The sequence below is a fragment of the Electrona antarctica genome (assembly GCF_951216825.1).
Source record: "Electrona antarctica genome assembly, chromosome: 20".
In the NCBI taxonomy this organism is placed as follows: Eukaryota; Metazoa; Chordata; class Actinopteri; order Myctophiformes; family Myctophidae; genus Electrona; species Electrona antarctica.
Window position 1 is genome coordinate 16,146,552 of NC_136801.1, and position 15,076 is coordinate 16,161,627.

Below are 15,076 nucleotides of genomic sequence, written 5' to 3' on the forward strand. Positions count from 1 at the left end.
TTGTTAGTTTACGTGTCTGTCTGTCTGTCCGTGCTCAAAAAATGAGCACGGTTGCTATGGTCACCCAGTGCACACGGGTGTGATTTCATTACGTCAGACATTACGTCAGACCACAGCTGATCAGTCTATATAAGACCTTACACCACTCAGTTCACACGGGTGTGATTTGTGAACAATAATTGACATTCTTTGGAAATTGCCTTACCCAAAATATGGATGCCAGGTTGAAAGTGGTTAATAGCTTTATTTTTTTAGATAAGTCACATCTGCTCTTCAGGTCCTCACTAAAATGCTCATAAAATGGTTAAAAAAACTCTCTAGAGGGCTGTGGGCACTACAAGTACTAATAACTCCATGTTGCTCACTGGAAGGAAAGAAACATGTGCCAACACTTTCACGTTCAGCATGTTTCTTTCCTTCCAGGGAGCAACATGGAGTCCACCCTATGATCTTCGCTTCCTAACCTTATTTAATTAACCTTGAAAGTTCCCAGGAAGTGATCACTGGTAGAAATGTTCCCAGGAAGTGAGGTACCAGGAACAGCTATCCAGTGGTGTGTTTTGACTTTTGACCTAAGGTTTTGACAAAGAGACTCTTTGAAGCTTACACTGTAATCAAGTCAAAAAATGGCATATTGTGGACGATAAACTTTAAGAACTGAATAATGGATGGATATTATGCGCTTAAACAGAAAGGAACAAAGGAATCTCCAGGAGCCTCAACGTAGAATTGGGTGAGAGTAATGTATGTTTTCTTTTCATGCAATGCATTGCAATTTTCTTTTTGGACAGGAGATTTTCAGTTTTGTATATGGATTACTTTGGAATATATTTTCATTGGAATCATTCAATCAAGAAACGGAAGAAATTAAGGGACAAAAGACCAGGTTTTGCCATTTTCTGTTCATTTGTAAATTGCAAATAAATGCACTGATTACTGATTACCATATTTGAATTGAATTGAATTGAATTGAATTGAATTGAATTGAATTGAATTGAATTGAATTGAATTGAATTGAATTGAATTGAATTGAATTGATTCATTTGTTTGAAACATTTTGTGTTATAGGCCTATACTGTAATTGAAATTTAATTTCAAAGCAACAGTCTGGGTTTTTCCTTTTGGTCTGCAACACAAGGCTTAATTACAGTATAAAGAATACTGACTCTTTATTTGTCCTTTGAATATATTACAATTTATGGTCCTGACTCCGGGTGCAGCGGTTATTTGAACTGATCGATTTCATTAATAATAATAATAATAATCAATAATGTTATGAAATATTCAATTTATAATCTATCCCTATTGGGCATGTTAATATTGGCAAAAAGAAAAGTAAAAAAAGAAAATACATCCATAATCTTTTTCACCACATGCACCTGCAGCAGCTTTTGTGACTTGCCTAATAAATGTGAGTAAAAATAGCAGCAGTCTAACAAAAGACTTCTTGTCTGAGTCACTATTTTCAATTTTCAATAAGTATTATCTGTAATTATGCACCCAGAGCAAATGGAGGAAGTGAAGAGATTGCTCTACATTATCTCTGTGTGCATGCATATTGTACAGTACAGTACTTCCATCTTTATTCTAGTGTTTGAATTATGAAGTCACTCTGAAGTAAATATTACCCTTCCGGCCTTCCCACACCTCTTCCTCCTGTTAAAGGAGTGTGAAATGTAAGAAATTGGCGGTAGTAGGCGAGATAAAGAAAGAGAGTCATCGGGGAACATTGCGCTCTGGAAATGAAAGGCTGTGAAGTACTCAGGAGAGAGAGGTATATGGATGGTAGAGAGGGTGGAAAAGATGGTTATTTTCTTGGATGAAGAAATAAAATTAATGAATGGGGGACGGGGGTGGGGAGTATTCTAGGATAGATGGCCTTGCACGCCTTCTCGTCTGGCTTTCAAATTGGCCGCTGGTCTGGATTGAGTGATACCCGCATGACATTTATTGGAGCCGTGGGGCTCTGGAAAACTGTCAGCAGCGGGCTGCGAGGAAGAGGTGAGAAAGGGAAGAAGGGAAGAGGATGGGAGAGACAAGAGGAAGACGGTAAAAGATGAGAGGGCAAGACAGCAGAAGGAACTGTGATCTGCCAGAGTTTATGCGAGGGCTATCCTGGCCTCCGTTATCAGGAAGACGGATCCATTGATATCTATCAGCCGTTGGAAGTGGGGTATGGGGGGAGTACAGGTGGAATCCTTTTATTAAGGAGTAAAAAGAGAGAAGTGGGCCGGCTGGCCACCATGTCATCCATTTTGGCAGCCCCTCTGCTCCCGCCACCATCACTCACCTCAGTGGCTCCTTAAAACGCCGCACAAGTGACATTTATCCAGGAAGCCAGTGCATTTGTCTCCAGAGTGCCGTGAGGCTGGGTTACTATATCCTAGAGTATAGAAGCATGGACACTGCAGTAGAGCATCTTGGTGAATGATACTGAGGAGCTCATTATTTAGGTGTGTGGAAGTTAGCATATGGTGCTGCTGAGTGCTGACGATCTTTATAGCCTTTAGTCAGCATGCAGCGAAATCTGGGATCCTCTCTCTTTTCCACTGTTGTTGTCATGCAGAATCGATTTATTTTTTTAATAAGTAAAAGTATGAGGTGGGAGACCACCGTCCATACTGCAAAACACTTTTCATCCTTTAGTGTTTTTACTATACTAAGATTACAGAATACCCATCACCCTCTTCCCTCCTCCTACAGTACATATCTGAACAGAATTTCACACGCTTCCCATTGCAGCCTGAGTCACAGTTGTTGCAATCTGAGAACCCATCGTCAAAAAATAAAGGAAAAGCAGCGCCCTCTTTTCCTTGAATTTGACACCAGTCAACAGTCTGTCTCGAAATAAAACGTCTGGGTTTCCGAGGCTAGTCTCGAGAGACTGCAGTTGTTGTGACAATGCATTGCCTAGGTACTTAGTAGTCTTCATGTTTAAGCCTTGAATACAATCTCTTTACTTTGCCTTTTTGTTAACCCAGACATTCCACTGTTTTGTATGGCAATTAAAGATGGAGTTCCGTAATTTTTGTATTATCTCCAGTTGTATTTATGAGGTGACAGTACTTCATTAGACCCCTTGGTGTGGTTTGTTATGTGCAATGATGTCTTCCCTTTGTATTTAGGGTTTCTTATTAAGATTTTGTTTTGGCTTTTGTGCCTGTATTGATAGTATCAAGTGAACACGGACAGGAAAGAGGGAGGGAGAGACGGGGAGAGACATGCAGCAAAGGTCATCATGAACGGGACTCAAACATGCGACGCGCTGTCAGGCCAGAGCCTATATGTGGCGTGAGCCTGGACCCTTGGCGGATATGGAGGGATAGAAAGTAGGCTGACAGGAAATGGGGAGAGAGATGGGGGGGTGACATGCAGTAAAGGCCGTCGGGATCGGGAGTCGAGCCCGCGGCACACTGCCAGACTGGATTACCAGCCAAGGTGCCTGGACCGCTGAGCCACGGCCCAGGCCGGCACATGCCATTTTTTTATTTTGCTTTATGTATAGCACAGAGTGACAGGAAGTTGAAGGCAGAGAGGGGATATGCAATATCGAACACATTTCCCCTGAACCTGAGGACGGTGCGGTGACTCAACAAACACACTATACTGGCCACGGCCATGTGCTTCATTTAAAAAAAGATAAAATGTTAAAATATAGGCTACTGTAGGGCTAACTTTGTCATGGAATGTAATTGTGCAGACTGTGGCTGCACAGTATAGCTAAAGCGATCAGATTAAATCCTTTTGGTGTTGAAAGTGTTGAGGACGCACACATAACCAAGCCTCTCTGGCATATCTATAGATATACCCATAATCCCCTGTGTGTGGCCCTTCACAGACCCATTTGATGTGAACAACACGGAGGCATTAGTCGTGAGTGGTGACACCGCCGTGTCCCATAGGCACTGTTCAGCGCAGACCAATCAACTCCTCTTGTTTGTTTAACCCAAGACACACCCCAGCCAATGCACTGCCCTCACAGAGAAAATGATCACATTTATTATTCAATATAGACCAGCCAATCTTCTCCAGGATCTGACCTTTTGTGTGTGTGTGTGTGTGTGTGTGTGTGTGTGTGTGTGTGTGTGTGTGTGTGTGTGTGTGTGTGTGTGTGTGTGTGTGTGTGTGTGTGTGTGTGTGTGTGTGTGTGTGTGTGTGTGTGTGTGTGTGTGTGTGTGTGTGTGGGGGGGGGGGGGGGGTGGGGGGGGGGGGGCATGTGGTGGGTGGGTGCTCCACTCACATATTTACCCTCTGATTACTTAATATTCCCTCAAATACCTATTTAAGGTCCCTGCCCCACACACACACACACACACACACACACACACACACACACACACACACACACACACACACACACACACACACACACACACACACACACACACGCACAAATACATAGGAGGAAATACAGGTGGCATGAAATATTGGATGAATGCAAGTGTCAAGGTCATTCCTTGACAGGTGATTAGGTCTGGGTCATTATGCGTTATAGTCTCTGTGACCATCCTAATGGCTATCAAATGCTAAATGGGATCCGTTCCCAACATCTCTTTCTACCGATGTTTTCAATTGTACACATTAAATGAGAATGCATGGGGGGAGGCGAGGAAGGTTGATGACAGACGATGATAATGGAGAAGTGGAAAGATGTAGGGACTGAGGAGAAAGGGAGAGATTTAGAGTGCAGGGATGCACGGAACAGTAGGACCACATCAAAAGGCTGTGCAATCACTCGAAGAGGAATGTCTGAATATGATGACCTTCAGCGTTTGACGGTGGAGAGTGTATTTTGGGTTGACAGGTAGCTCAGCAGCAGAACATATGACAGAAAAGGGACTCATAGATCTATTCAGTTCTTCTTCTATGCGTTGTGTCACGTGTGAAGCAGTGTCTCATCTGACGGTCATATTGAAATGAGAATGGTCACAATGTCATCCACAACTTCAGTCTCCACCCAAAATAGAACATCCTTCCACCGGGTTGTCTGCTAGTGGCAGTTAGTATGCGCTCTTTGAAGACAGAGAGAAGGATTTGTATAAAAGTATAAAAAAGGAAAGAAAGAAGAAAGTTATAAGACACCACAGCTTTGAGTGAAAGAGAAACCTTGCGGCATCGATCGCGTGGCACCCTCCGTCTGCCTAGTTGCCCCCTCTCGCCTCAGCCTCAGGGGTGATTTGTCACCTAAAAGGCCATTAATCACTGAACGAGAAGGTCGAGGGGAGCTGTTTAGGGACCGAAGATAACCACCCACCTATCCAGATCTAGACACATGGGCCTTGAGAAGGTATGGTATGTTGGTAGCCCTGAAACATGACTGTCATGATGATTATCATGACAGTCATGACGCAACTGCAGCCTGTTTTACGCAATCGCTACATTTACAGTCCAAACATGTATATAAACATTCCGATTTCAAATATAAAGTACTCACCACATGTGCCACGGGTGTTGCTGGTACAGCAATTAGCATTGCTACATCCCGCGTTGTTTAATAAAAAGCATTTTTATCCGAGCGCCCCGGCTACTTTTCTCAAACGGGGTTCGTTTGGGAAATACAAAGTTGCACACCGGGAGCGCACTCGCCTATTAGTCTGTATTGGCAGTGCGGTCAGCGTGCCTATATCGAACACACCGAGTGCCACACTCCTCCCGACCGATAGGGGCGTGTAGTTGAAAGCCAATGGCAAAAAAAACAGCTTGGATAAAAATGCTTTTTATTAAACAACGCGGGATGCAGCAATGCTAATCGCTGTACCAGCAAATTTCTAACACCCGTGGCACATGTGGCGAGTACTTTATATTTGAAATCGGAATGTTTATATACACGTTTGGACTGTAAATGTAGCGATCGCGTAAAATAGGAGGCAGTTGCGCCATGACGCTCGTGAAGTACGAGCGTCATGTGAACCATGGCTAGGTATGTTGGCAAAGCAAGGCTGCGGGTACAGAGTTCACAGTGCATCAGGAACCAAACTCTGTCTCAGTCTGTCTATCTGTGTCAGAGGTCGAACTGAAGATGGGGACTTCTTGGGTTTAGGGCTGCAATTATAAATTATTTTCTTAGTGATTATTCTATCGATTACTGTTTGAATTAATCAAATAATCCAGGTAAGGGGCAATTGTTTTTTATTATGTGGTTAATGTATGTTTTGTATTAATAATCAAAATCAACAAAGTTTTCAAATAATTGTAGTGGAGTAAAAAGTACAATATTTGCCTCTGAGCTGTAGTGAAAATTGGAAATACTCCAGTAAAGTAAAAGGTACCTCAGAATTGTACTTAAGTACAGTACTTGAGCAAATTACTTACTTAGTTACTTTGCACCACTGGTCACCTTAACACTGCTCCGTGCCCCTCGCTCCTCTCCTTCTCCATCTGTCAGGACCTTGACAGAGCCCGTGCTTGTTGGACGAGTGTAGGCTCTGGCTGTGACAGGCGTTTATGTGTGATTAATGGGCGAGCCGTCGCCATGTGTGGGCGAGCAGGGGTCGAAGGGACATCAGAACCCACGCAAATCACTGCAATTAGTCCCAGACTGATGAGGCCACCATCAGCATACGCATATTGTTGTATGAAGGAAATCATGCTTCCTGCTTCCCTATCCAATCAGAGTGATCTGTCACATAGGACTTGACAACATCGAGGCAATATCTACAATCTCAATTTCTACAATTTCTACAGTGTCTTAATGTGGAACAATCTTATGAAACAGTGAACAGATAAAGTATTTTGGAAATGTGCAAAGTTTATTGATTGCCTCTGTTTTCCTCAAAAACCCAAACTATAATGAACAAAAGCCTGTGGGAGTGTTGGTGTTAAATAAAATTGAATGTTCCATGTAATCGTGTGCCTGCAGTGGTGATGGCATGTTCATGTTGTTCATGTTTGGCTCACTTATAAGAAACGTATTATCAATTGCATGCAAGTAATAGCTAGCAATGCTGAACATCCATCAGTCAATCAATAGGATCAGGGTTATACGTGGGAGAGTGTGGATGGAATCTGTGTCCCAAGAGCCACGTGCAGTGCATGGAACAATCTCCTTACCTGTCAGTGACACTGTGACTGCGAGAGGTCCCAGGTGTCTGCATCCACAGATGAAACCTCTGCAGTCGGTCCCTGACCTGCATGGCTGGGCTGAATTGGGCCCCGAGTAACAAGGCCCTCCATCATCACAAGTGATGAACTGTGTCGCTACCTCTCCATGGCAGCAGCAATACATCCGTCCATCTCCTCCTCTCGTTTCGTGTTCTTCCTTATTCTCTCTGTGCTCTCTACAAGCACTTTTTTTTAATGTCCTCCGTCCATCCCTTTTCTCCATCCTAAAACGCCATCAGCTCCGTTTAAATCCTGCAGTCTCTCTTGCTTTCAGTCTTCCCCAGGCGCCATGGGGGTGAAGCCATCTTCCTTACTGACCCGATCTCTACAAGAAAGCATGGTGGTGGGGGGGCACAGTGGCGCAGTTGGTAGTGCTCAGAGCTAGAAGGTGCGTGCGTGCGTGCGTGCGTGCGTGCGTGCGTGCGTGCGTGCGTGCGCGAGCGTGTGCGTGTTTCACTTTGGGGATTTCATAATTCATTTATAAAAACAAAAAATCTGATTAAATTACTCGTTTTACTTTTTAATCCATCTATTTTACATAACTAATTATTACATCAATGCCACATCACATTGTGAAGCTTTGATGTCTCAACAGGCTGCTGAGACTATTTCCCTGTGCAGCTACTGTACGCCTATTATCTCTGCCTTTTCATTCAACCACTTAGCTTTGGCCTCAGCAGATTGCTCCAGGTGCTCCTTTACCATCTCGAGGTTTCTACTATATGTAGTACTTCAGTAATTTCCTCTTCACTAGTCACTAGTCACTAGTCCTTTGCCTCCGCAGTTTGTCTTGTCCTTCATGTATTCCAGTCTGACCATACACAGTATAAGTGGCTTTCATTGGCCCGGTTTCCCAAAGGACACATGGTGTAAGAGGTATGGTGTTGCACATGCTCAGATGCCCTCTAGGCCGCACACAGAAGCCTGTGAACATAGACATTTCGTGCATAGATGTGCCACGCAATGGTAGGCGTGAAATTTAATTTAATAATATTTGAACTGCTGGACAGCTGACAGTAGGCTCTCTTTACTCTTTAAAAAAAAAATATATATATATATATATATATATATATATATATATATATATATATATATACTTTTTTTATATATATTGTTTTAAGAGTAAAGAGAGCCTACTGTCAGCTGTCCAAATATTATTAAATTAAATTTCAGAATGGTAGGCCTACCATACCAGGCCTCAGGCCTGAGGCCTACCATTGCGTGGCACATCTATGCACGAAATGTCTATGTTCACAGGCGGCCTAGAGGGCATCTGAGCATGTGCAACACCATACCTCTTACGCCATGTGTCCTTTGGGAAACCGGGCCATTGTCAGCTAACTGATAAAATTGCAACTTTTATCTGTGGCTGTCTCGTCTGCGTCATGTCCTGAGCTGTCGTTTCCGTTGCTGTGTTTTTGCTCCATCAGTTTGGTCGTCCCCCCCCACCCTCTCTTTTGATCCCTGCCTGCAGGTCTCTCTTTGCCGTGTCAAAGGATGTGTCACAATTTATTCATCCATGGCTTTTGTCAGGTTCTCATCCACCACAGGCAACTCTTTCCGCTACTAGTACTTTGCAGATATTTGTCAGAGGTCTAGGCTTTTTTTTGTGGGTATTTGTTTCATTCTTCCCCCATGTCAGTGTGGAGGCACGCAGGAGAGTATCATCTGACTGTCTCTCTATGATTGTCCAATGTCCATCTCCTGATGAATCATTTCCATTTAGTGTTCCATTCTGTTTTGGATGAAAAGGCACCTTTAGCCAAGCTTGCAGTCCAAAGACGGAGACTAATAGATCATTACTACTTCGCTAACTTCACAAACACCAGCGTCTCACTTCCCCCTCTCCCGTGTGTATTATTGTGACCTCTTCCTACCAGCGCTGCCCACTCAAGCCACAAGCCCACACTGTTTACACCACCATAATAGTCATTAGGAGGCAAGTTCTCTCCAAGGGGGTTGTGGTTAGAAGAGAGAGAGAGAGAGAGAGAGAGAGAGAGAGAGAGAGAGAGAGAGAGAGAGAGAGAGAGAGAGAGAGAGAGAGAGAGAGAGAGAGAGAGAGAGAGAGAGAGAGAGAGAGAGAGAGAGAGAGAGAGAGAGAGAGAGAGAGAGAGAGAGAGAGAGAGAGTTAAGTAGACATAACCATCACCCTGTGTGTGTGTGTGTGTGTGTGTAATTACTGTAACTGTTTCTGAGTTATGATTTTTGGGGGGTGGGGTTGACTTGAAAATCTCACATGATGACACCACGGTCTCACTGTAACTGATGTATATTTAGATGTATATTTAGAACTGTGAGAGTTAGTGAGAGACAGCAGAGAGACAAGGGAGGACCTAGGCGTTCTGCCTGGGACGAAGGCCTCAATATGCTGTAACTATGGAACGATGATATCTGTAACCTGTCTGTAAAGCTAACCAATAAATGGAATGAAGGATTATGTGCCTGCTTGGATCTCCTATTCATTTCAACAGCAACTTCAACAAAGGAATTAGGTAGAATCTCCACAGAACCCTGTAACAAAGTGACATCATAATCATATGCTAATAATTAACTACAGTGCTGTCACTTCAGTTCTGCCCCTCATAAGTGTGTTTCATTTTAAAATGAAGTTGGCTACAAACAGCCTAATTGAGATGACTAAAACGGAAGATATACATGTATATTTTTGTTAATTTCATTCAGTAATTACTATTATAAACATTCTACGTGGTGGTGGTGGTACTAGCCTAATGCAATTATTGCAAGATTGATTTATTGCTCAGTATAAACAATTGCAGCACACATGCATGCCATTGCCACCTATTGGCACCTAATGCACAAACAACAATACGCATGCACGCACAGGTAAGCACATGCAAACATTTATACAGACAGACAGACAGACAGACAGACAGACAGACAGAGCACACAAACTGGTTAGGCGATAACAAAATGTTGGTCCTCATTTCACTCCACCTCTTTCCACACACCTTGGAACGCTGTTGTTCAAATCCACGCCCTCTTTACTGGCTATTCTTCATTTAAGAAGAGAAATACAATGATCTGTCCTTTAGATCCATCGGGTCAGATGGGGGGAGTTTGGTGTGGGAAGATGACGACGATGAGGAGGAGGAGGGGGAGTCAGGGGACACTTAGATGGGGAGGATTTTGATTCATCGCTCTGTCTCCAAAACGGGGATTAATATTTGAATGCAATTATTGCTTTCACTGTCATTACTAACCATGCCAAATGAAATCCTATGAGGGAGAGCGAGTGCGGGAGAGAGCCCTTTTCATTAATGTCCCAATGGGAAGAGAAGAAGAGGTGATATCACATGCAGGCCCGAATGAAGGGACTATTGGACATGTCGAGTGGGAGTATCCAAGGAGAGCACCGTGCATCCTAATGGGGACAGATATCATTATCTTTAGCATTTGGCTGTTCTAATATCATTTTGTCCGCATCAAACGAGGCATACATCAATGACAAAGTGGTGAATGATTGTGTGTGTGTGTTGGGATTGAATTGGATCTTGCGCGGCCACTTCAATCACTTTCTAAAGTGGTACAAGAGAACACAGAATGTGCAAGTGCACCAGATGAGGGCATCCTTTGAAATCCTAACAAAACTGTCAGTTTGTCCGTCCATGCTCATCCATTTTTCTCCTCAGTCTGGGTTGACCAATCGATTTTAAATGGTACATGGGCATTGACCAGGGTCTGGAAAAGTCTATTCTCTACAACTTTAGTTTTTTTCAACCAAGGTTCATGTTTTATTTTGTTATTAGAGAAAGTAAAAGATGAGGGTTAAACTTTACTCATTTGCTGCATTCGTTAGTTTTAACTTTAATTTACATACAATTGGGGTGGTTGTATTCTGTCTCCCTGTTCTTCTATTGAGACATTTAGATTGTGTCAAAGGTCATGTCTCACAGGATCTGAAACGAATGTTTCAAGCAGGCATGCTCTATTATATTAGCTCAAGCTCAATGGTAAAAATGTCAGCACTTGAGCAGGAAACCGAGTCCAAATCCGGGTTAGAAGAGGAAAGTTACATCCACTAAACTGTATTATTTATCATTATTCTGTTGCTGACAGCAGAATGGAAATAATGCCTTGCAGCCACTCATTATTCTATATTGACCCACCCACCCAGAGTTAGAATTTTTACATTTAAAAAACACTTTAGAGATTACCCATACAGTTACACTAAAGGACAATAATGAATGAATACATTTTTCAAATGAATAGTTTGCAACACAAATATTTATGTGTTTATAACAGACCAGGAACCACACTGTGTGTGTGTGTGTGTGTGTGTGTGTGTGTGTGTGTGTGTGTGTGTGTGTGTGTGTGTGTGTGTGTGTGTGTGTGTGTGTGTGTGTGTGTGTGTGTGTGTGTGTGTGTGTGTGTGTGTGTGTGTGTGTGTGTGTGTGTGTGTGTGTGTGTGTGTGTGTGTGTGCATGTGCGCATGCGTGCGTGCGTGTGTTTCATTCTGTTGGTGCATCTTTGTACTGTATGTGTGTGCATGTGCATGTGCTTGTGCGTGTGAATGTTCATGTGTTCTTCTTGTGTGTATGACAAGCCTGATTACTGCAGGGTGCATGGTCATGTCTGGTGTCTCTCTCTCTCTCTCTCTCTCTCTCTCTCTCTCTCGCCTCTTATACTCCCATGCATTAATCTGTTGTGTTGTGATGCTGGGAGGCAGCAACATGCACACAGAAACATATCTGAACACAGACTGACAGAAAGAGGAAGATGCTATAAGTCACACATGTCAACATCAGTAGTACCCACTCATGCATGTTTACAGTACACTACACACCAGGCGTATGCATGCAAGTAAAAGTGCACACACACACACACACGCACGCACGCACGCACACACACACACACACACACACACACACACACACACACACACACAAATGCCTTCAATCAGACAAAACACACGGACACAATGGCATGCGTGTGGACAGTATTGATATTAACACAATCCTGTGTTAACTTAACCCTGGGTGAAAGTGTGAAACGGAACCGAATGGATTTGGGTCAATTATGTCAGTTAAATTAACTCAAAGGACTTTACTGTGTGCAACACACCCATGACGAACTCCAGGGAGAATTCATCTTTGATCATCGTCATAGCATTGTACTGTCATGTTACTAAAACACAAAATAGTGCACAAGCACACAAACACGCTCAAGCTGCGCTCTGAGGCAGATACAACCAGTACAGTGCCAGTGAGTGGGCCGTACTATAGAACTATAGAACTCTGATCATTGTGCTGGAGCTCGCCTCGGCTCAGCTCATGTTCTGTCAGTGCTAATGAGCTGGCCAGAGGTTGAGTGATGGATTGGAAGTGGCGTCGGCTCGCTGGAACCACAGGAAGACTGCTGTATCCATCTCCACCGCTTAACAGGCACTGGGGGGACCGACGGCCTCCTCGACACGCACGAACACACATTTAAACGCTTCTTTTTATTTATTCATGCAGTGCGCGCGCACGCGTGCGTGCGTGTGTGTGCGCAGTGTGTGTTGTGTGTATGTGGTGTGCAAGTGCAAGTGGTTCTCTGTGTGTTTTAGGAAGTTCCGATATGGAGCCTGCCACTAGAACCGCAAAGATTGTGACGCCTTGGAGGAGTCTATACATTGTGTGTGCACGTGCATGGTGCATGCTCCTGTGTGTTCGTGTATGTAAGCCTACTCTTTTAGTTGTCCATACAGATGAGTGGCTGTATGTGTTTGCACGTACGCATTTCTGCGCGTTGTGTGTGTGTGCGGATAGAACCACGTGAATGCATGTGTGTGGGCGCGCGCATGTGTGTGGTTCCATGTTCCCTTCGGACAGGCACTTTGTCCTTGAGCCCCTCACATCCAGCCAGTCAATGTCTAGTCGGCAGCTTGGGGCTTGATTTATAGCATGGTATTGTTGTTGCTCTCTGATATTGTTCAATACCGTAGACTGTGATTGCCTGCTGCTGCTCCCAACCTCCTGCCACTCCGGACCCAGGACTGTCACTGTGGTACCCCTGAGGGCCCCGTGGACACTCTAATTGGTTTGGGAAGGATTCAGTGGCCCTTCAACTAAAGAGAGTAAAATGGAGGGTGAAACAGAGAGACAAGAGGGGGAGAGAGAGAAAGAGAGAGGGTGTGTGTGTGTGTGTGTGCGTGTGTGCGTGCGTGCGTGCGTGCGTGCGTGCGTGCGTGCGTGCGTGCGTGCGTGCGCCTGCTTGGCAGTGCCAGTGTGCAGTCTGACAGGTGCGTTTGTGGATATACTGTGATGCCATTTTGTAGCTGCAGTGTGCTGTGCAACAATAGCAATTAAACAAACACACGGAGCAATGACACCAGCATAATAAACAATGTGTGTTTCACACTTGAATAGACAGCATTGACATGCGCAGTAATGCACTATATGCATGTAAAGCGACAGCCCTCAAATTGGATGGAACTTGGAAGTGAAGCAGTATGAAGCACATTCACATGCAGACACCGAGGGGGCAGATAAAACGTGTCAGCCAGACAGAAAACTGTCAATTAAAAATGATCCCTGAAAGACCAGGCTATCGGGAAGTCAGTCCCTTCACGGCCTATCTCCATTTAAAGTCTGATGAGAGGTTAGCCCTCATTGGGAAATCTCAACCCTTTCATCTTTTTTACAAATAAAGTTAAAATACAGTCAAAATCCAATCGCAATTTGAGGAAGTCCCATACATCACACTTTTGTTTGTGTCACTTACAACAGTCTCTAACAGTAATACTGCATCAATCAAGCCTTAAAACATTTCAAAACCGGGCGAAAGGGCGAAACCTGTTGCTCAATCGGCACCACATGATGATGAACTATATTTGTATCCTCTTTGTTTTTCTGCTCTCCAGTATATGAACAATTGATCTTATTATCTTTGGGTTAATGTCTCAGTCAACATGGTACAACAACATACAGAAGCCGTCGGTTCAGATGATGGGAGAAGCCATAGCCCGATCAAGTAAATAATCAATCCAGTAGCCAGAATAAAATGTTGACAGGGAACATAAAATATAATATATTTGATCTACCCTGTCAACATTTTATTCTATATATATTATATATTCAATATAAATAGATACAGGTAGTTGTGCTGTCAGATAATGGACTTTACACATCAAGGAAGTAGGTTGACATGGCCTGACAAGCCGTACGTTGCTATAGGAACAGTAAACGGTCTCGGCTGGTCACCTTGTTGTGGACGTAGGCTCTGTGTCAGATTTTTTTTGAAAAAATAATCTTTCTCCTATTATAATCTTAGTACCTGATGATAAAGTTTTAGGGGGGGGGGGGAAATCGCGGCATTCCATCAGACTTCAGGCTCGAGTTCAAGGCCATGGAAAGAAGGAAGTGACATAAACATCCCTTCTTGGCTAGAAAACGTTTGATGTATTTTGTATTTTCCTGAAAATGTTGCATATGGACATGCATGTTGTAGACTAGTATTAAACATACGTAGCTGCATTATACTTGATGACTAGCTTGCAATATTATGAAAACAAAATAGACTGAATTGAATAGATTAATATCAAAGCAGTATTCTCATAAAAGGCACACCGATCAATAGAGGGTATGTGCGACATTGCGCGTGACATCATCATCATACCCAGAAGTTATGCAGGAACGCCTACTGAACTACTATCTGATTGCATTAAACAACGCTAAGCAACGTTAAACTCACTTTGCCACTCGATATGCCACTCAATTTGCCACTCACTTTATGCATGCGCATACCCTCTATTTGCAAAGCAATATAACCTGACACCTGTATATGAGAGTTAATGTACATTACAAAAACCTTTTTTGTAATTAACAAAAAAGTTTTGTAATGATAAGCGGAGCTTCTTTCGCTTTTGCAGCAGACTTTCAAAAAGGTCTATAGTCTACTACTGACATGCCCCTCTCTCAGTGATCACTATTGGAAACTGAGCATCAGTCCCTTCAAGTATTAAACATTGAATGTG

The 15,076-nt window shown here is 43.4% G+C and overlaps 1 protein-coding gene across 1 annotated transcript in view; it reads left to right on the plus strand.

Moving 5' to 3' along the window:
* The first annotated feature begins 566 nt into the window (after positions 1-566).
* LOC306912635 (STEAP1 protein-like) overlaps positions 567-15,076 on the plus strand; it is a 39,869-nt gene continuing 25,359 nt past the window's right edge. The window contains exon 1 of the mRNA XM_079489003.1: positions 567-733. The gene's annotated coding sequence lies outside the window, so the exon portion shown is untranslated. The remainder of the gene's footprint in view (positions 734-15,076) is intronic.